At 35.7% G+C, this 23,651-nt stretch overlaps 1 protein-coding gene and 1 pseudogene across 1 annotated transcript in view; one reads left to right on the top strand and one right to left on the bottom strand.

Annotated features, from left to right (window-relative positions):
- LOC144222953 (uncharacterized) overlaps positions 1–23,651 on the bottom strand; it is a 125,113-nt gene that overhangs the window by 93,549 nt on the left and 7,913 nt on the right. The gene's annotated exons all lie outside the window — the stretch shown is intronic.
- LOC144222952 (large ribosomal subunit protein uL13 pseudogene) lies at positions 20,605–21,202 on the top strand (annotated as a pseudogene).

The following is a 23,651-nucleotide window of genomic DNA, read 5'->3' as shown; positions in this document are numbered from 1 at the left end:
GGCGCAGGGTGAGCTGATAGCCCTCACTATTCTGTGAGGGCTGCCTGAGGAGCTGGGGTTCAGATCCCCTGGTCCAGGGATGAGAGACTGAGGTGATGCCAATTTTCCCTCAACACCAACATGGTGGGTCTCCAAAGAGAAGCACAGTGGCCCCCATTGGAGGCAGGACCCACTCCTCTGTGCCTGGCAACTGCTTATTTACTGGGGCAAGACTGACTCTGAGCCTATGTAGCGGCCTCTTTTCCAGACCAGCATAGCCACCACCCCCCAGGCTCCAACAGATAACTCTTTGTTTCTTCTTTTTTTCCACCTCCTTTTTTTTCTTGTGGAATCAGGCTCAGATTTTTTTTTTTGTCATTTCATTTTATCTTATTTTTCTTTTCTGTTTTTTTAAAATATTTTTAATGTTTTATTTATTTCTGAGAGAGAGAGAGTGTGTGTGTATGTGAGCAGAGGAAGGTCAGAGAGAGAGGGAGATACAGTATCTGAAACAGGCTCCAGACTCTGAGCTGTCAGCACAGAGCCGGATGCAGGCCTGGAACCCACAAACTATGAGATCATGACCTGAGCTGAAGTCGGACGCTTAACCGACTGAGCCATCCAGGCGCCCCTCCTTTCTGTTTTTGAATCAGGTTTTTTTTTCCTCTTTTCTTTTTCATTCTTCTCTCTTTTCTTTAACTGTTTTTTCCCCTTTTTTCTCCTTTCTTTTTCACTGGTACCAGCCTTACAACTTTATGATTCTCTGTTTGGTTTTCTTTTATTCCCTTTCCATCTCTCTTTCTATGAGATCAGCCTTTCCCCTCCCCTTTTCCTTTTTTCCAGGGTTACTTTAACAAACAAATTGAAGCAGACCTAATTAAAGGCTCAAGCACTCCACCACTGCAAGCAAGGAGGAGCTCTGCAGAGGACCAAATAGCGGGAAAGAGCAGCCTAAATGCAACAGCATAGTACACAAAACATACACCAGAAACACTTCCTGAATTATCAGGCTCTGGATAGTGTATGATCCCTTTTTAATACACATGTACTATCAGGTGCAGGAAACATAACAAGATCTTAAAACACATGAAAGACAGAAACTTAGCCAAAAGAACTAGACTGAGGAATTCTCTCCAAAAGAAAAGTCAAGAAGAAATTACAGCCAGGGACTGACTCAAAACAGGTATAAACATATATATGAGCAAGAATTTAGAACAACAGTCATAAGACCACTGGCTAGGCTTGAAAAAAAGCATAGAAGACACCAGAGAAACCCTTCCTGAAGAGATTAAAGACCTAAGAACTAGTCAGGATGAATTAAAAATGTTATAACTGAGATGCAAAATAAGCTAGATACAGTGACAGCGAGAGTTGAAGAAGTAGAGGAGAGAATAGGTGAAATAGAAAATAAAATTATAGAAAATAATGAAGCTGAAAAAAAGAGGGAAAGAAATTACTAGATCACAAGGGAACACTTAGAGAACTACGTGATTTCATGAAACAAAACAGTATCCATATTATAGGAGTCCTAGAAGAAGAGTGAGAAAAAGAGGCAGAAGGTTTATTTGAACAAATTATAGCTGACAACTTCCCTAATCTGGGGAAGGAAATAGGCATCTAAGTCTAAGAGGCACAGAGAACTATCTTCAAAATCAACAAAACAGGTCAACACCATGACATATCATGGCAAAATACAAAGATAAAGAGAGAATTCTGAAAGCAGCTAGGGACAAAATGTCTTTAACCTACAAGGGTAGACACTTAAGGTTAGTAGCAGATCTTTCTACTGAAACTTGGCACACTAGAAGGGAATGGCAGTGTGCTGAATAGGAAAAATATGCAGCCAAGAATCCTTTACTGAGCAAGGTTGCCATTCAGAATAGAAGGAGAGATAAAGACTTTTCCAGACAAACAAAAACTAAGAGTTGACGACCACTAAACCAGCCCTGCAAGAAATTTTAAGGGGAGCTTTCTGAGTGGAAAGAAGCAAAGACTACAAATGACCAGAGAACATTACCAGAAACACCAAATCTACAGATAATACAATGGCACTAAGTTCATAACTTTCAATAACCTGAATGTGAATGGACTAAATACTCCAATCAAAAGACATAGGGTAGCAGAATGGATAAAAAACCAAGATCCATCGATATGCCACCTACAAGAGATTCACTTTATTTTATTTTTTTAAATTATTTTTTAATGTTTATTTTTGAGAGAGACAGGCAGAGACAGAGTGTGAGTGAGGGAGGGGCAGAGAGAGAGATGGAGAACAGAATCCAAAGCAGCTCCTGGCTCCAAGCTGTCAGCACAGAGCCCAACATGGGGCTTGAACCCATGAACCACAAGATCATGACCTGACCTGAAGTCAGACGCTTAACTGAGCCACCCAGGTGCTCTACAAGACTCATTTTAGACCTAAGGACACCTGCAGATTGAAAGTGAGAAGATGTAGAACCATCTATTATGCTAAGAGAGTTCAAAAGAAAGCCAGAGTAGCCATACTTATATTGGACAAACTAGATTTTAAACAAAGACTATACAAAAAGATGAAGAAGGGCATATCATAAATGAGGGGTCTAGCCATCAAGAAGCTCTAACAGTTGTAAATATTTATGCCCCCAACTTGGAAAAAACCAAATATATGAATCAATGAATCACAAACATAAACAAATTCATTGATGATAATACCATTATAGTAGGAGACTTTAATACCTCACTTCCAGCAATGGACAGATAAACTGAGCAGAAAATCAACAAGGAAACAACGGCTTTGAATAGCACACTGGATCAGACATACTTAACAGATATATTCACAACATTTCATGCTAAAGCAGCAGAATACACATTCTTCTTGAGTGCACATGGAACATTCTCTAGAAGAGGTCACACACAAGGTTATGAGTCAGCCCTCAACAGATACAAAAAGATTGAGATCATACCATGCATATTTTCAGATCACAATGCAATGCAATGGACAAATTCTTAGACACTCATGCACTATCAAAACTCAAAGAGGAAGACATAGAAAATTTGAACAGGCCCATAAATAGAAAATGAATTGAATCAGTTATCAAAATCTCCCAACAAATAAGAGTCCTGGGCCAGATAGCTTCCCAGGGGAATTCTACCAGACATTTATTTTTTAAAATTTTTTTTAAGTGTTTCATTTATTTCTGAGAGAGAGACAGTGTGAGCAGGGGAGGGTCAGAGAGAGAGGGAGACACAAAATCTGAAGCAGGCTGCTCTGAGCTGTCAGCCCAGAGCCGGACGTGGGGCTCAAACCCACAAACCATGAGATCATTACCTGAGCTGAAGTCGGACGCTCAACTGACTGAGCCCCTCCCAGGCACCCCTCTACCAGACCAGACATTTAAAGCAGAGTTAATAGGTATCCTTCTCAAACTATTTTGAAAAATTGAAATGGAAGGAAAGCTTCCAAATTCATTTTATGAAGCCAGCATTACCTTGATTGCAAAACCAGACAAAGACCTTACTAAAAAGGAGAATTACAAGCCAATATCTCTGATGAACATGGATGTAAAAATTCTCAACAAGATACTAACAAATTGAATCTAACAGTGCATTAAAAGACTTATTCACCATGATGAAAGTGAGATTTATTCCTGGGCTGCAGGACTGGTTCAATATTCACAAATCAATCAATATGATATACCACGTTAATAAAAGAAAGGTTAAGAACCATTTGATCTTTACAATATATGTAAAAGAAGCATTTGACAAAATATAGCATCCTTTCATGATAAAGAACCTTAAGAAAGTAGGGGTAGAAGGAACATACCTCAATATCATAAAAGCCATATATGAAAGATTCACAGCTAATATCATCCTCAACAGGGAAAAACTGAAAGCTTTCTCCATAAAGTCAGGACCATGACAGGGATGTCTGCTCTCATCATTGTTGTTCAGCATAGTACTGGAAATCCTAGCCTCAGCAATCAGACAACAAAAAGAAATAAAAGGTATACAAATTGGTAAAGAAGAAGTCAAACTTTCACTCTTCTCAGATGACATGATACACTACATAGAAAAACAGAAAGACTCCACCAAAAAACAGCTAGAACTAATATGTGAATTCAGCAAAGTTGCAGGATATAAAATCTACATACAGAAATTGGTTTTATTTCTATACCCCAAAAATGAAGCAGCAGAAAGATAAATCAAGGAATCAATCTCATTTACCACTGCACCAAAAACCATAAGATACCTAACAATAAACTTAACCAAGGATGTAAAATATCTGTACACTGAAAACTATAGAAAACATATGAAACTTATGAAACTATGAAAACTTATGAAAGAAACTGAAGAAGACATGAAGAAATGGGAAAACATTCCATGCTCATGGATTGGAAGAACATTGTTAAAATGTCGATACTACCCAAAGTAATCTATCTATTCAATGTAATCCCTATCAAAATAATACCAGCATTCTTCACAGAGCTAGAACAAATAAATTTAATATTTGTATGGAACTAGAAAAGACCCCGAATAGCCAAAGTAATGTTGAAAACCAAAGCTGGAGGCATCACAATTCTGGACTTTAAGTGGTATTATAAAGCTGTAATCATCAATACAGTATGGTACTAGTACAAAAACAGATACATAGATCAATGGAACAGAGTACAGAACCCAGAAATGGACTCACAGATGTATGGTAAACTAATCTTCGACAATGCAGGAAATAGTATCCAATGGAAAAATTCTCTTCAGCTAATGGTGCTGGGAAAATTGAACAGTGACATGCAGAAGAATGAAACTGGACCACTTTCTTACACCATACACAAAAATAAATTCAAAATGAATGCAGCCTAAATGTGAGAAAGGAAACCATTAAAATCTTACAGGAGAACACAGGCAACAACCCCTTTGACCTCAACTGCAGCGACTTATTACACATGTCTCCAGAGACAAGGGAAATAAAAGCAAAATTGAACCATTGGGACCTCATGAAGATAAAAAGCTCTGCACAGGAAAGGAAATAATCCACAAAAAAAAAAAAAATCCAGAAAAAGGCAACTGATGGGATGGGATAAGATATTTGCAAATGACATATTGGGTAAAGGATAGAATCCAAAATATATAAAGAACTTAACAACTCAACACTCCCCAAAAAATTTAATCCAGTGAAGAAATGGGCAGAAGACATGAATAGACATTTTTCCAAAGAAGACATTCAGATGGCTAGCAGACATAGGAAAAGATGCTCAACATCACTCATCATCAGGGAAATACAAATCAAAAGCACAATGAGATACCACCTCACACCTGTGAGAATGGCTAAATTAACTTAGTAAACAACAGATATTGGTGAGATGTAGAGAAAGGGGAACCATTTTTCACTGTTGGTGGGAATGCAAACTGATGTAGCCACTCTGGAAAACAGTATGGAGATTCCTCAAAAATTTTAAAATAAAATTAAAATACTCTAAGACCCAGCAGTTGCACTAGTAGGTATTTATTGAAAGGATACAAAAGAGCTGGTTCATAGGGGTACATGCCCCCAATGTTTATAGCAGCACTGTCAACAGTAGTCAAATTATGAAATGAGCCCAAATGTCCATCAACTGATGAATGGATTAAGAAGATGTGTTATAAATATATATACATATATATGTATACACACACACACACACACACACACAATGAATATTTCTCAGTGATGAAAAAGAATGAAATCTTGCCACTTGCAACAACATGGATAGAACTAAAGGGTATTATACTAAGCAAAATAAGTTAGTCAGAGAAAGACAAATATATGATTTCACTCATATGTGAATTTAAGAAACACAACAGATAAACACAGGAAAAGGGAAGCAAAAATAAAATAAAAACAGAGAGGGAAGCAATAGAGACTCTTAAATACAGAGAACAAACTGAGGTTTGCTAGAGGGGAGGTGGGTGGGGGGATGAGCTAGATGGGTGATAGGCACTAAAGAGGGCACTTGTAGGGATGAGGACTGGGTGTCATATGTAAGTAATGAATCAATGAGTGTTTAATCCTGAAACCAATACTACATTGTATGTTAAATAACTTGAACTTAAATAAATAAATTTTTAAAAAAGAACAAGAATGAAAAAATTCTAAGTGATCTATGGGATAACACTGAAAGACACAATCTGGATTTGTGGAGTCCAAGGAAGAGAAGGGGGCAGAAACTTATTTAAAGAAATAATGGCTGAGAGCTTTCCAAATTGGGGAGAGATTTGGGCATCCATGTTCATGAAGCTCATAAACATGAGGAAGTTTATCCCACTATAATTGTCTTACTAGAAATGCTGAAAGAAGTTTTTCAAGCTGAAATGAAAAAACATTGAATTAGTACCACAGAAACATAAAACACATGGGTAAAGGTAAAGATATAATCAAATTCAGAATACTTTAATACTATAATATGGTGGTATGTTAATTACTTAACCTTAATATAAAGGTTAAGCAACAAAATATTAAAAATAAAAATAGCTACCATATATTATTAGTGAATACACAATACAAAAAGAGGTATACTGTGACATAAGAAACATAAACAGAGAAGGAGTAAAAGGGTTGAGCTTTTTACACAATCAAAATTAAGTTTCAGCCACTATGGAAGTTCCTCAAAATATTAAAAGTAGAACTACCTCTAGTATATATTCAAATATATTCAAATATATTCAAAGTATATTTGAAGGAAATGAATTCACCATTTTGGAGAGATACATGTACCCCTATGCTCATTGCAGCATTATTTATAATAGTCAAAACATATTCATATTCAGAATATAATACCCAGAATGAATGTTCTGGAATTATGTTTAAACAACCTGATACAAAGATCTCTCAGGAAAAAGTCTCATGTATCTAGGGAAAAGAGCTAGTTTTATATGATGAAAAGAAAAAAAACACCTAAATTATAAGAACTCAACTGATATTAAATTTAGGAAAATTTATTCCTTGAGCTCTTCAAATGACATGATTAGAGAGGCATCAGATAAGATAAACTTATAATTCACAGCTAATGTTTCCACAAATGGCCATAAAATCATCTGGCTTTGATTAAAAACAAAAACTAAAGGGAAAAAAAAAAAAGAAAACCCAGTCCTATTATTTTAAGTTTCCTATTTCATCATGGAACTATTTTCAGTTGACTCTAATGACCCCACCATCCTAAGAAAAGAGATAAGTTACATAAAACTTTAGAGTGTTGTCATAAAAAGTGCTTCATCAGTTTTTTAAATGTTTATTTATTTTGAGAGAGAATGTGTGTGCCCGTGCGTGCACACGCAAGAGAGAGTGGGGGGGGGTGGAGGACAGAGAGAGAGAGAGGGAGAGAGAATCCCAAGCAGGTGGGGCTCAGTCTAACAAACTGTGAGATCATGACCTAAGCAGAAATTGAGTCTGACGTTTAACCTACTGAGCCACCCAGGTGCCACAATCGGTGGTTTTAATAATGTAAAATTCTTTTCTGGGTTTTGATTATTTATAATTGTTTATATTACTCTGTTTATTTATAATACTCTCAGAAAATTCTTTTTGCATGAAGAAGACACTACAATTTCCACTGTAGTAACTCTAATCCTTTGTAAAAAGAAACCCTAATTTTCTTTAACCTAGAAGGATTCTAGATCCGTATTGAGGCTGCTATTCTTCCTTTCTGCTAATCCAGACTAGGGCTGAGTCTGAGCTTGCAAGAACTGAATGGAAATGTTATTTCTACCTTCAAGATATTATCTACCAATGTTCTATATGGATAGTCAAAAATGTAGACTTCTGGAGTTATTAAAAATGTGTTAGATGTATATATGCCAACCTAGAAATCTAAGACATACTAAGCAAAGAAAGCTACATAGTATTAGGTATAGCTCAATTCAATTTTTTAAAAAGGAAAATCCTTTACATTTTAATATAACTGTGTGTGAGTCTGGAGATCTGGTAAGGAGGGAGATAGACTATATTGTTAATAATAGACACTTCCAAGCAGGTGGGAACTAACTAGGAGAAGAAACGGAGGAGTAATTTTTTCTTTGCATATGTCCATGCTTTTTGCAGTTTGAAGAGGGCATTTGAGAAAAAATTTTAAATATATTTCAAAAGAATAAAGTTGAATAGAAAATTATTTAGATTGCTGAGTTAGCTCCTAAAGCACTAACTCTTCTATAGATAAGAGATAAACTTTGGACGAAATACAATAACTTGAAGATTCTAAAGAGTAAGTAAAAAACAACAGGCAGTTTGAGGAGGAAAATTCCAAAAGTAGAAGAGAATGGCACAAGGCAGTTTACATTTTTGGGTGGAAGATGGTTTAGCCTGGTCAGGCCAAAGTTGGGGCACTGTGCAGGGCTCCAATAATCTGTAGCCTTTCTGGCCTGAAGACCCAAAACAAAGTACAGAGTTCAGGGCAGCCTGTATCATTACAAGGTGAGAGTGGAAAGTTAGAAATGACAGAAACAAAGAAGGACTTCTAAATTCTGTTTCTAAAATAAAACCAAGTTTCTATCTGACCCTTGAACTCTGCAAATAACTTAAGATATAGGAACTAAACTGAAATTTGAGCTGTCACCAAAGAGTTTGCTGTCTTAATCCAACTGAATAAATTGCACACTCGAACAAAAAGATCAGCACTCTTTCGATGACTATGACAGAAAACAAAATCTCTACAACATTAAATTCAAAATATTCAAGATACAATCCAAAATTATATGACATATAAAGGATCAGGAAACTGTGATGTGTTCACCAAAGAAAAGCTAATGAATGGAGGCTAATTTAAAGATAAGTCAGATGTTGGTACTAGCAAATTTAAGCCAGCAGACAAGCACTTAATCAAGCTATTATAACTATGCCTAATGAGGTAAAGAAAAATTCATGATAATAAATTAAAAATGGAAAGCCTCAGAGAAGAAATAAAAATTATGAAAAAGAACCAAATGGAAACTCCAACACACAAAAAAACAATAACTAAAGCAAAAAAATTCATTGGATGGTCTTAACAGCAGAATGGTGATAAACAGGGAAAGAATCAGTAAACCCGAAAATAAATCAGTAGTAATGCTACAATCTGAAAAATAGAGAAAGAATGATTGAAAGAAAATAAACAGACATTCATGAACCTTTGGGACAATAATAATGGTCCAAAATTTAAGAAACTGAAGTTATATACAGAAGCAAAATAAAAAGAGGATGAAGCATAAAATAAAGTTTAAAAAGTTATGTCTGAAAATGTGCTCAATTTGTTGAAATAATAAAAAAATACAGATACAAGAAACCTCCCAATTCCCAAGGATAATAAATATGAGGAAAATAATGACTTGGCACACTATAGTTAAACTGGCAAACTATAGTTAAAGATAAAGAGGAATCTTGAAAGCAGCAAGAGAAAAATGACATATAACATATAGATGATACGATTAATGGTTGACTTCTCATCAGAAACAACGGAAGAACACAAAGTACTAATAATAAAAAAAACTCATCAAACCTGAATTCTTTATCCAGTGAAAATACCCTTCAAGAATGAAGGAAAAATTAACAGAGATAAAAGATAACTCAGAAAATCTCCATCAGATTTTCACTGCGAGAAATGCTGAAGGAAGGTTTTTATACTGAAGAAAAATGGCACCAGAGTGTCTTAGATCTTCAGGAAAGAATGAAGATCATTAGAAATGTTAAATATCTGGATAAATACAAAAGGCTATTTTACTCTTAATTTCTTTAAAATACGTGTAGGATAATTTAAAGCAAAAATTGTAATATGTTCTTATGAAATTTTCACTATATGTAAATATAACACATAGCAATTATAGCCAAGAGGTCAATAAGGGAGCAAAAAATGGACCAATACAATTGCAAAGTTTTAATATTTTATGTGAAATGATAAAATATTAATTCAAGGTAGATTGTGAAAAACTAAAGGTATATACTGTAATTCCTAGAGCAACTACTAAAAAAATGCAAAAATGGAACTAACAAGAATAGATAAAATAAAGCCCAGGTAAAAATTTTAAAATACTAGATTAAATGAAATGAAACTTTTAAAAATAATTAAATAATCCAAAAGAAATCAAGAAAGGAGGAAATGAGGAACCAAATAGGGAAGACAATCAGTAAACAAAATAATAAAATGGTAGAACTATATCCAACCATATTGATAATTGTATTATATTTTAATTGACTAAACAATCCAATTAGAGACAAAGATTATCAGAATAGATTTTTATAAAGGAAGACCCAACCGTATGCTCTCTACAAGACACTTTAAATATAATTAACAGATGAGTTGAAAGTAGTTAGAAAAAATACAAATGAAACTGTAAGTACAAGAAAGATGGAGGGCCAAATTAGTATGTTAAATAGCTTCAAATAGTATTTCCAGAGACAAAAGGGGACATTTCAAACTGATAAAAAAGGGCCAATTCATAGGAAGACATAACAATCATAATTCAATAACTGAACTTCAAATTCATTAAGTAAAATTGACAGAATTAAAAAGAAGGATAATACCATAAATACATTTGGAGATATTAATACCTCTTTCTTACCAATTCATGGAACAAATAGGTAACATATCAGTAAGAACATGGCTGAGCCGAACACATGATTAATGGTCTGACCTAATACAGAAAATTATACTCAACAAATGCAGAATAAATGTCCTTTTCAAGTACACATGGTACTTTTTATCAAGATAGAGAAATATACTTGGCTGTAGAAAATACCTCAGTAAATACTGTCTGATTGACTTCACAGAAATTATGCTCTTGGAGAACAGTGAAACTGGGAATTAGTAATAGTAAGATATATACGTTATCAAAGAAAATTTCAAATATTTGGAAATTAAATAACACCCTTTAAACACATGAGTGAAAAGGAAAAGACAAATCAGAAAATATTTAGAATTTGGTAAAACTAAAACCACAATATATCAAAATTTGTGGGATACAGCTAAAGCAGTGTTCAGTGTAAAGTTTACAGCCTTAAAATGTTTATATCAGAAGAGAAGTTAAAACCAATGACCTAAGGATCCCTCTTCAAAAAGTTTTTTTTTTTTAAAGAGCAAATCAGTTCATAGCAGCACTCTCAACAATAGCTAAAACATGGAAAGAGCCTAAGTGTCCATCAACGGATGAATGGATCAAGAAGNAAAAAAAAATAATAAAAATAAATAAATAAATAAATAAATAAATAAATAAATAAAGAGCAAATCAAACCTCAAGTAGAAAGAAGGAATTAATAATAAGCAGAAATCAGTAAAATAGAAAATAACTGAGAAAATTCATAGATGCAATTCTTTTCTTTGAAAAGATCAGTTAAATCACTTAAGTCTTACCTGCACTGATGAGGATAGAAAGACAGCACAAATTACCAATATCAGGCATGAAAGAGGGGTCCTCACCACAAATTTTACAGATATCAGAAGTAAAATAAGAGAAAAACAAATGCCATATGATTTAATTCAGATGCAGAATTTAAGAAAAAAAAAAAAACCAGATGAACATATGAAAAAGTGGGCAGGCAGGGAGAAGAGAGAGAAACAAACCACAAGAAACTCTTAATGATAGAGAACAAACTGTGGGTTGATGGAGGGAAGTGGGTAGGAGATGGGCTAGATGGGTGATGGGTACTAAGGAGGGCACTTGTTATGAGCACTGGGTGTTGTATGTAGGAGATGAGTCACTGAATTCTACTCCTGAAACCAATATTGCATTGTATGCTAACTAAAATTTAAATTAAAAAATAAAAGTAAAATTCTAAAAAAAGGAAAGAGAATATTTTTAATAATATTAGGACAATAATTTCAAAACTTAGACAAAATGGACATCTTCCTTAAGAAATCCAACTTACAAATTTGACACAAGACAAACAGAAGTTATATCTTCTTTTCTAGTTTATTTATTTTAAGAGAGAGAGCACAGAGGCAGGGGAGAGGCAGAGAGAGAAGGAGAGGCAGAATCTCAAGCAGCCTCTGCTCAGTGCCGAATCTCCCATGACTGGGAGATCATGAGCTGAGCCAATATCAAGAGTCAGACACTTAACTGACTTAGCCACCCAGGTGCCCCAAGAAATTATACCTATTATCTAAAATCTTTGTTCCAAAAAAATGTCAGACTCATATGGATTCACTGGTGAATATTATGAAATATTTAAGGAAAAAGTAATACTAACACTATACAAAACTTTCAAAATTCAGAGAGTAAGGAAATACTTCTCAACTCATTTTATGAGGCTAGCATTACTGAAATACAAAATCTGACCAAGGCAATACAAAATCTGGAACAAAACAAAGAAGCTTACTTTTTAAAATAGTTGGAAGTATTTCTGTAAAAAAATATTCACTCCCAAATTTTTGCAGACTCACACTTATGTACCTGTAGGCTTACACTTTTCTACTTAGGTTGACTTATGATAGACGTGGCTGTTTGAAAGTATATACTGGAATGAAATTTAGAGCTAATTAAATAACATGGGTTTTTAGCATATTTATTTACTAAACCCTTTACAAAGCTTTCTTTATTTCTACTTCAATTATCTTTGTATTGTTTTTATATAGCCTCAAATCCTTTTTAAAGTATCTGTAATAGAAACAACACATACATAATTGAAATATTCTAGTAGCTGGAAAGAAAAACAATAGATGATTAAATTGGGAAACATCCTCATAGGAATATTGTGGTAATTTAATTCATGTCAATCAAATGGCAATAACAATAGTTTTATCACATACTAGTACCAGAAAAATAAAATTATGAACACTTAAATTGTAACTATGTGCAATGTATACTATACAAAGAAATATTCAAAGAAAACATGTATAAATGAAAAAATATATTGTATAAGTGAGATGGTGATCATCGATCATTCCTGCTCTGTTGTTGACTGTTCACCATAATTGTTAGAAGGTATGTTCCAATAAGGCAGGTTCTGAGGATGTTTCTTGGAAGTTAAAGCTTAATCAAAGTAAACACTATTTAAAAGTCTTTATTGTTAGGGGCCTCAGTCAGTTCAGTGTCAACTCCTGACTTCAGCTCAGGTCATAACTTAGGGTCGTGAGATCAAGCCCTGAGGTGGGCTCCACTCTAAGCATGGAGCCTGCTTGTGATTCTCTCTCCCTCTCCCTCTGACCCTCCCCCACTTCCTTGCTTGCTTTCTCTCTCAAAAAAAAAAAAATGTTAACAAAGGATTTTGTTGTTATAGAAAGCATAAAGACTAAATTACTCTGAAACCAAATACATCTAAGGAAATGTTTAATTTGGAAAATAACCAATTATTGCTTGCCTATATATTAATAGATTCTTCTGAGAATGACTTCATCTCAGAAATTTGCTATATTATTTTAAAAGTAAATCTATGATATAAAGCAGAAATCAGTGGATCTATTGAATGTTAGTATTCTGTTGCCTTGAGATGTGCACAAATACACTTGTTAAAAATAATAATAGGGGCTCCTGGATGGCTCATTTGTTTAGGCATCCAACTCTTGGTTTTGGCTCAGGTCATGATCTCACAGTTCATAGGATCAAGTCCTGTGTGGGATTCCTTGCTGATAGCACAGAGCCTACTTGGGATTCTCTTTCTCTCCCTCTCTCTGTGCCTCCCCCACTCTCATGTGCTCTCTTGCTCTCTCAAAATAAACTTAAAAAAAAAATAAGCCAAGTTAAAAAAAATAAGAATATAAGATATAAGATTTCCTCACAGATTGTGATAAACAGTAAAATAATTTATGAAGCTTACAAAAGTATTGCTGTCAGCTGAAAATTGGTGTGTAAATAGTTTTTGTATACCAAATACCATTTTAAGAAAGAATATAGCCTTTAAAAAAAAATGATCTGTTTTCAATTGGCTGTAGTATAGGACAGCTCTAGGGAAATGAGAGTTGAGAGAGGTGGCTAGTTTATTAAACTGATGCAAATTTTCCCATATGTTTTCTCCCCATATGTTTTTAAAAGGAATTTCTGAAGGGTGAGTATATATTTGTCCAATAAATCCCATCGTGTCTTTTGGGTTAAAAGTGTTTGAGAGCGTATTTTCTTTTTAGTTTCTAAACGAGCTTCTAGAAAATTGCCCAAATTTTTAAAGGGTAAAAATCTTACTTAAAATTAAAAAAGTATTATTTAATTAGATAAAGTGCTACTCTGTAGGACTGCTTTGAAAAGGACTGCCATCTTCTCTTCTATTCCTAACTTTAATTAGTTGCATGACCATGAGCAAGTCATTTTATTAATCTGGGCTTCAGTTTCTTAATTTTTAATGAATTACAGGTGGAGAAGAAAAGATGGGTAAACATTTATATGATCTTGAGGCCAGAGGCAGTGAGTGGGAGAAGCTTTTCTGAGCATGACACAAAATCTAGAAACCAGAAAAGACTGGAGGTTTTATTTCCTAAAAAATAAAACCAAAATTTTCACTTGGTGAAACAAAAAAAACTCTTTATCATAAACAATGATATGGTGACAAATAACAACCAGGGGAAAGTATTTGCAACAAATATGATCTGTACTAATATTCCCTGTATATAGAGCTTAAAAGTATTTATAAGGGTGCCTGGGTGGCTCTATTGGTTAAGTGACTTTTAATTTCAGTTTAAGTCATGATCTTATGGTTCATGGGTTCCAGCCCCACACTGGGCTCTGTACTGAGTGTGGTCTCTATCCCTCTCTCCCTGCCCATCTGCCACGCAAGTGCGTGCACAGGCATGCGTGCTGTCTCTCTCAAAATAAAGAAATAAACTTTTAAAAATTTACAAAATAACAAGAGAAAGACAAATATTACAACAGGGAACAAAAGTAAAATCACATGCAATTTCCAAAAGAAATGTTAGTCTCCAATTAATTTTTAAAAATGGAATACCCCCGGCGTCTGGGTGGCTCAGTAGGTTAAGTGTTCAACATCAGCTCAGATCATGATCTTATGGTTTTTTGAGTTTGAGCCTCGCGTTGGGCTTTATGTTGACAGCTCAGAGCCTGGAGCGTGCTTCAGAGCCTGTGTCTCCCTCTCTCTGTCCCTCCCCTACTCACACTCTGTCTCTATCTCTCTCAAATATAAATAAACATTAAAAAAAGTTTTTAATAAAAAATGGAATAATCCAATGAATGCAAGTTTTTACAAGTGTGATATGCTTTGTTACATTTCAGATTTGATACAACAAAAGAACGTGGAATATCCAATGTGATGGAATGAAAAAAATTAAGACTGGTTTGTTTTAGGAATAAAAGCTGCTTTTATTTACAAAAAGATCTTGAAAACTTACTTGGGATTGGCAGAAGAAAGCAGAATTAGAAAAAGCCCCTCTACTTAAAAAAAAGAACAGGAATTTTGGGATGTGGTAGGAAGAATTAAAAATAAAGAGAATGGAATAAGGCACTTGTGGAAAGCTGGAGCTGTGTTAGGAGAAATGGCCAAGGTTTTTTTTTTTTAAAGAGAAGTCAAATATTCCATTTTAAATTATTTCCTGTATGGTTCTTTGATGCAATATCTATCATAATCTCCTAAATAAGTAGTACAAATCAAGTAACAGTAATGCCTTGCCTATACTACCAGTTACTGTTAGTAAGAGTGGACTCTGTTTGAATTAATCATAAAGGGATTTAACAGAAGGATATTGGGCAGCTCACCAAAGCACTAGGAGGGCTAGAGAACTAGGCTTGGGACTAAGCAGCTGGTAAAAAACACCCAAGTCATGTCCAAATCTGGTTCTGATAGGGAAACACTTAACAGTGTGTGGAGAAAGAAAGAGCAAGATTGAGAGAATTTAACCTCTTAGTGTCATTAGGTTCCAAATTATATACAAACTAAAGTGTCTCCAATTGATCAGATGCCTCTGCCATAGCAACAAGGGAGGCTGCAAAAGTGAATTGTTTTAATTCCTACAGTGAGAAATGGACTTTGACCCTTACCAAGACTCACAGAGTTCAGATTCTAGGTACCAAAATAAATGAGAAATGATCACTACAGTGATATTTGGAAAAAAATCAATGAGAAACAGCTATGCCCTATATTTGGGCTAATACCTGAACATTGATAAAGAATAAACTACAAAATACAGAGGTGAACTAGTAAAACGAATCCAGCAACACACAAAAAAGGATTGTATACCATGACCATGTGGATTTTATCCTAGAAATGCAAGCTGGTTAATACCCAAGAAATCAATTCATATACCATATCACTAGAATAAATGAGAAAATGGCATGATTGTCTAAACAGATTAAAAAAAAGTATTTGACAAAATTCAACACCCCTTCATGATAAAAACAATCAACAAACTAAAAATAGAAAGGAACTTCATCAATGTAACGGACTTCTATGAAAACTCATAGTTAACATCATACTTAATGATGAAACAATGAATGCCTTCCCCCTAAAGTCAAGGACAAGACAAGGCTGTACACTCATACCACTTTTATTCAACAGTGTCATGGGGATTCTAGCAAGGGCAATTAGGCTAGAAAAGGAAATACAAGGCAACAGATTGGAAAGGAAGAAGTAAAACTATTTCTATTCACAGATGCTATGATCTTATATGCAGAAAATCCTAAGGAATCCACTAAAAATCTTTTGGAACTAATACGTGTTTTCAGCAAAACTTCAGGATACACGATCAATACACAAAAACCAATTGTATTTCATACACCTGTAATGAACAAACTGAAAATGAAAGAAAACAATTCCATTTGCAATAGCATCAGAAAGAATACAATTGGAATAAATTTAACAACAAAAAAAAGGCAAAACCTACACTCTGGAAACTACAAAAACAATGTTGAAAAAATTAAAGATCGAAATAAATGGAAAGGCATCTTATGTACTGGAATGGAAAACTTAATACTGTTAAGACAGCAATAGTCCCCAAACTGATCAATAGATTTAGCCTGATTGCTATCAAAATCCCAACTGCCTTTTTTGCAGAAATTGACACACTGTTCCTAAAATTCATAAGAAAATTCAAGAGAACCAGAATAACCAAAGTAATTCTGCAAAAGAACAAAGTGGAAGGACCCACACTTTCCAATTTCAAAACTTACTACAGAGCTATTTGTAATCAAGACAAAACATGAACAGTCATAAGATCAATGGAATAGAGTTAAGGAGTTCAGAAATAAACCTGCACATTTGTGGTCAATTGGTTTTCAACAAGGATGCCATGACAATTTAAAGAAGAAAGGAAGTCTTTTCAGTAAATGGTATTGGGACAACTGGATATCCACATGCAAAAGACTGAAGTTGTATATACATAAAATTTATGCATATATACATACAAAAATTAATGGATCAAAGTCCCAAATGTATGAGGTAAAATTATTAAACTCTTGCAGGAAAGTATAGGCATATATCTTGGTGATACTAGATTAGACAATTGTTTAGAACACCAAAGCATAAGCAACAAAAGAAAAAATAGATAAATTGGACATCATCAAAATAAAAAAAATTTGTTCTTCAAAGAACACCATCAAGAAAGAAAAGATAAGGGATGCTTGGGTGGCTCAGTCGGTTAAGTGTCCAGCTCCTGATTTCAGCTTAGGCCAGGATTTTATGGTTCATGGGATGGAGCCCTACATCAGGCTCCATGGTGACAGTGCCTGCTTAAGATTCTCTCTTTCCCTTTCTCTCTGTCCCTTCCCCCCCTCAAGACAAATAAACTATAAAAAAGAAAGTGAAGATAATTCATAGAGTGGGAAAAATATTTACAAAGCAAATATATGATAAAAGATTAAGGACTTGTATTTAGAATACTACAAAGCAAATATATGATAAAAGATTAAGGACTTGTATTTAGAATACTACAAAGCAAATATATGATAAAAGATTAAGGACTTGTATTTAGAATACTACAAAGCAAATATATGATAAAAGATTAAGGACTTGTATTTAGAATCCATAAAGAACTTACAACTCAATAATAGAAAAATAGCCCAATTAAAAATGGGGAAATGATTTAATGGACACTTCTCCAAAGATATACAGACAAACTGGTACATGAAAAGATGTTCAGCATCATCATCTGTCAGAGAAAGGTAAATTAAAATCACAATGAGATACAAATTCATACTGGATAGAATAGCTGTAATCAAAAGCACAGAGTTACAAGTGTTGTTGAGTGTGTGGAGAAATTGGAACCCTCATGCACTGCTGATGGGAATGTACAATGGTGCAGTTTCTTTGGGAAAGAGTTTGGCAGTTCTTCAAATGGTTAAACAGAGTTACCATATGGACCCAGCAATTGCACATATAAGTATCTATCCAAGAGAAGTAAAAACATATGTTCACATAAAAACTTGTACATGAATATTCATAACAAAACCATTCATAGTAGCCAAAAAGTGGATACAACCAAAATACCCATCAATTGATGAATAGATAAATAAAATGTGGCATATCTGTATGACAATATCATTCAACAAAATAAATTTTAGACGAACAAAAGAAGTACTGTTACATGCTAGAACATGAATGAATCTTGAAAACATTATGCTAAGTGAAAGCCAGTCACAAGCCCACATTTTTTATGATTCCATTTATATGAAATATCCAGAATAGGCAAGTCCATAGAGGCAGAAAGTAGATTAGTGGTTGCCTAGGGCTAGAGGATTGGGGCTGGGGGACTGGTGAGCTGAGGAGTACTGCTAGTGGGTATAGGATTTGGGGGAAGTGAGTGATGAAAAAACAATGTTCTTAAAACACTGATTGCAGGGATGCTTGCATAACCCCATGAATATACCAAAAACCATTATACTGTATACTTTTTTTTCTTAAATTTTTTTAATGTTTTATTTATTTCTAGGAGAGAGAGAGAGAGAGAGAGACAGCGTGAGCAGGGGAGGGTCAGAGAGAGAGGGAGTCACAGACTCTGAAACAGGCTCCAGGCTCTGAGCTGGCAGTCAGCAGAGAGCCCGTGGGCTTGAACCCACGAACCGCGAGATCATGACCTAAGCGAAAGTCGGACGCTTAACCGACTAAGCCACCCAGGCGCCCCTATACTATATACTTTAAATGGGTGAATTGCATGGTGTGTGAAGTATATCTCAATATAGCTTTTACATACAAACAAACAAACAGAGAAGAGAAAGAGAAGTTAGTTGAGAAATTAAAACTAGAAGTGACTAGGAACAAAGTAAGTTTCTAGAACTTTCAGAATCATGAGGAAGATTCTAGGTTTATCCTAGAGCATAAAATGAGTTTTTTTAAATTTAAGTTTATTTATTTATTTTGAGAGAGACAGTGGTTGAAAGCAGACACACCAGCATGAGCTGGGGAAGGGAAGAGAGAGGAGAGAAATCCAAGCATTCTGAGTGCTGTCAGCTCACAGCCAGATGTGGAGCTCGAACCCACAAACTGCGAGATCATGACCTGAGCTGAAATCAAGAGATGGACGCTCAACCAACAGAGTCATCCAGGTACCCTTAAAATATGAATTTTAAGAAAATTTTATATAGCCCTTATGGGAAGAGTAACCTCTACAGACATCAGGATTACACTGCTGTTGGTGGGTAGTATATGAGGGAACTGGCACTCTCATCTCCTGTTGGCATACAGTAAATTAGTGCAATGTGTCAAAATTTTAAACATGCATACCCTTTAATGTGGCAAAACTACTCCAAAGGATGAAGGCATATAGAAGTTCATTAGTGCATGCTTTGTAATATTGAAAATTGGAATGTCCATCTACAAACAATGCTTCTCAACCCTAGCCAACTCAGTCCCCTTTTTATAATAAATATTTTTAATACTTCCTTTACAGTCCTGAAATGAAAGTCATCGATACCTACAACAAAATATACCTAACTGCAATATTAAAGAGAAATAAAAGGAAAGCAATTAGTAACAATATATGTATTTCAATATGTAAGTACTCTAGACACAAAACATACTCTAGAGGGCAGTACCATCCAGTTAGAACTCATTAGCTACAGCAAGCTAGTTAAGCGATTTATCACATATCCAAACAATGGAATGATGTATATCTAGATTTACTGACATTGTTGAATCAAAAGCAGATTTTACAACAGCAATCTGTTGTAGTTTTAATTATGTAAATAAATAGAAAAAGTTCTAAAAAAGATGTTCACTAGGATGTTGATAATAAGAATTGTCTCTAATGATGAGATTTATAAGGGTTTTTGCTTTTCTTCTTAGGTGTTTGCATATTTGAACTTTCTTGTCTATACAGAAATTTAAAAGTTTATGGCAAGTCCCAATGGGAGAATCACAACATAGATCCCTAGGGTTCTGAAGTGAGGTCCTGTTGTCTGCAAAAAAAAAAATCTTTTTTTTTTTAAGTTTATCTTTTATTTATTTTGAGAGAGAGAGAGAGAGAGAGAGAGGGAATGAGCAGGGAAGGGGCAGAGAAAAAGAGAAAGAATCCCAAGCAGGCTCCACACTCAGCGCAGAGCCCAGCATGGGGCTTGAACCCAGAAACCATGAGATCATGAACTGAGATCAGGAGTTGGATGCCACCCGGGCACCATTGGAGTCTTATCTTTCGTTGAATAGTTTCTTTGGTTGAATAGTTACTGGTCTTTCCCAGGAAGATGCCAAAGATGGTACTGGGGCTAGTTGTGTTACATGGATAGCCAAGGCCATCTCTTGTGTTGTCAAGTGAGCCTGATGGCTATGTAATACAGCCAGGCAGGAAGTTGGTGGTCATGCACTGTGAAGGCATCCACATTTCTAGCAATTTCTGCAAAAACAAGTTGCGGTCCTTGGTCTTCTTCCACAAATGCATGAACACCAACTCATCCTGTGGACCCTACCTCTTCCAGTCCCCTAGTATATCTTTTGGCAGAATGATACAAGGCATTTTGCTACTCAAGACCAAGAAAGGTCCATCCACCCAGGACTGTCTCAGGGTATTTGACAGGATCCCACTTCTGCTCCCATCACCCCTACCTCATGAGAAGAAAAACTAGACGGTGGTTTTTACTACCCTAAGGTTGTGCATCTGAAGCCCACTGGGAAGTTTGCATACCAGGGGCACCTGGCTTGCAAGTTTTCCTGGAAATACAGGCCATGATAGCCATCCTAGAGGAGAAGAGAAAGGAGAAGGCCAAGTTCCATTACAGAAAGAAGTAGTAGCTCATGAGGCAGCAGAAACAGGCCAAGAAGAATGTGGGAAAAAAACCAACAACTGACAAATACAAAGAGGGCCTCAAGACCCTGAAATCCTGGTTTGGATCCAATAAAGACTTTATTTCTCATGCTTGGTTTTCCCTTCTTCTATTGGTACCCTAGGATGTAGGGGACCTAAACACGGCAGTCTCAACGTCCAAGTACCACAGACAGCCACTTAGGAGTGGCCCTGAAAACAGCAGTGAAGAGAATATCTCTCACTGGTCAGAGTTTTGACTTGTGCATCTGGTAGTTTACTTTGAGTGGAAAGTTGTCAATGCTGGCAAAAGGTTTTTCTGCTTGGTCAGTCTGGAGGGAGAAAGACAAGAGAAAAAGAGGTCTGGGAATGAGGCATATGGATGAATCTATAAAAGTGGATATGAGATGTAAAGATCTTTGTTTCATGTGTTAATGCCCAACAGAGAGCATCCGTCACAGAAGAGGGACTAAACAACTACAAGAAACAATAACTTGTCCAGATAACAACACCCAGTCTCTGTCATTACCTACACCAGTGTTTTTCCCACAGGCACACGATAAGAATGGGGACAGGAATGGAGATTATACATGGGCCCAAAAGCATGTGCTCCCACTTACCAAGGCTTATATATCTACTGTCACTGTCAAATATCTGACTTTCCAGCAACAAAGACCAATCAATGGTTGGCCCACAATATGGTACCATCCCTTTAGAATACCTACCAGGTACTAGGTGGCAAATTGTCTACACTGGAATTGTCCAACCCTGGAAGTGGTATCAATCTATCTTGACTGGAACATAAACATATTCCAAGCTAGACCTCCTGCCTGAAGTGTCTGTCAGTACCACTGAGAATTTAAAGTGTTAGATTATGGAATCTACTGATCTTTTATTAAACTAAACCATCTGGACAAACGGCTAGACTGATAGAGCCCTGGAATGACCTGTGGAAGATTCAGCTAAGGTGCTAGGTTGCAAAGGATACCTTATGAGGAGGGACATCATCCTCCAGGACTCAAGGTAAACTTTAAATTGATATTCATTATATGGTACAGGGTTCCCAATAGGGAGACTACATGGATGTCCAGTAGCTGAAGCATACAAGAAAGAATATTTCTGTACACTAATTACCAGAGATCCATTTGGGGATTTTTTTTAACCTTTCCACAGTGGTTAGAGGTTTGGGTAACCTCAGGAAGAGTCTCATTAAACCCCAGCTACTGCCTGGTCACTTTAGGATCTTCATTCCAAGAAACCAGCAGGAAAAGATAATTGACCCTGGTCTTCAGTAGGACAGCTGTTATGCAATAGAGCAGGAAAGAGTACATTTGATACTCAGGTAATCCATTTGGGTGTCTTGGTTTCTACTTGACCAATTTAGATAGTACATGGACAAGTGTAACTGCCACAACTTAAGAAGGACCTGATGATGAAGGGCTGTCCTCTGAGGGAAGAGGATCTAGGTCATTGCACTAAATAAACTACCTTGACAAGCAGAGGGTGAAGGGAATCTAGAATGGATGACAGAGGAAAGAGATGATCAGCTTCAATTATGGCCCCAAGAGCAGCTTCAAGGGCTGTAATTAATCCCACCAACACTTTTTCTAGTAAATTCTTCAGGAAAAGATCCAATAGAACTTTGGAAGAGCTTCTCCTAGAACCTGCTATATATATAAAGGTGTGGATAGTCATGGATATCATGGCACACTGCAGAGATCTCCCCATCCAGGACTGAAATCATTCTACCAGCTCCTAGAAGTATTGGAGGATGATAGATTTCAACTGAATCCTACTTCAGAACTTACCTTTGGCTTAAGAGGGTTACTTTTCTAGGCTAAGACAAAATGACTGGTCACTGAGGTAAGCATAAAGTCCTCAAAACTCTCTGTAGGAAAGGCTTAGGTCTTTGCTGGACTGCATCACAATTCAACTTTTTCCTCTGTTCAATCTTACGTCTTTTGCTCTTTACACAGGTGGTTCCCAAGAGTACTCCCCGATGAAATTTTTGTACCTGAGGCTTCATCTCAAAGTGTGTTTCCTAGGGAATGTGACCTGTGCTAAGTTCCCCTTCCCTGTGTATCTTATAACTCTTAAGACCTTTTGTAATACATCAAAATTTATTAAATAACATAGAGGATTTATTAGCTGCACAGGTATAAGGATTGATTCAGTGGATTAATGATGTCAAGGACCCAGTTTTGCTCCATTTCTCTGCTCTGCCTTCCACAGAATTAGCATTATTCTAAAGCTAGCTTTGTTCACAATGACTGTAGCTGCAGTAATTCCAGGGTTTATATTCTCAGCCCTCATCATCCAAATGAAAAAAGAACAGGCTTTTAGTAGCTTTATTTAAAGAATAAGGAAAAACATCTTTCTCAGAGTCACTAGCAATTCAAGGCTCAGAGACACAGATTGGTCAAAGTCTGGGTTTCCTAAGCCACTTACTGTGGCAAGAGGTATGGGGGTTACCTTGAGTGGTTTACAATAATCAGAGTTCATTCCTGGAATTGTTGGTGTGTTTTAATCTTTGCCTTTTAAAAACGCATGGATGGGGAGGGATGGAAGGGATGTTGTGGAGACAAACTATATTCA

Source organism: Crocuta crocuta, unplaced genomic scaffold (assembly GCF_008692635.1).
Source record: "Crocuta crocuta isolate KB4526 unplaced genomic scaffold, BGI_CrCroc_1.0 scaffold30, whole genome shotgun sequence".
In the NCBI taxonomy this organism is placed as follows: domain Eukaryota; kingdom Metazoa; phylum Chordata; class Mammalia; order Carnivora; family Hyaenidae; genus Crocuta; species Crocuta crocuta.
The sequence above is the reverse complement of the archived record's forward strand: the minus strand, read 5'-3'. Positions and strand labels throughout refer to the sequence as shown.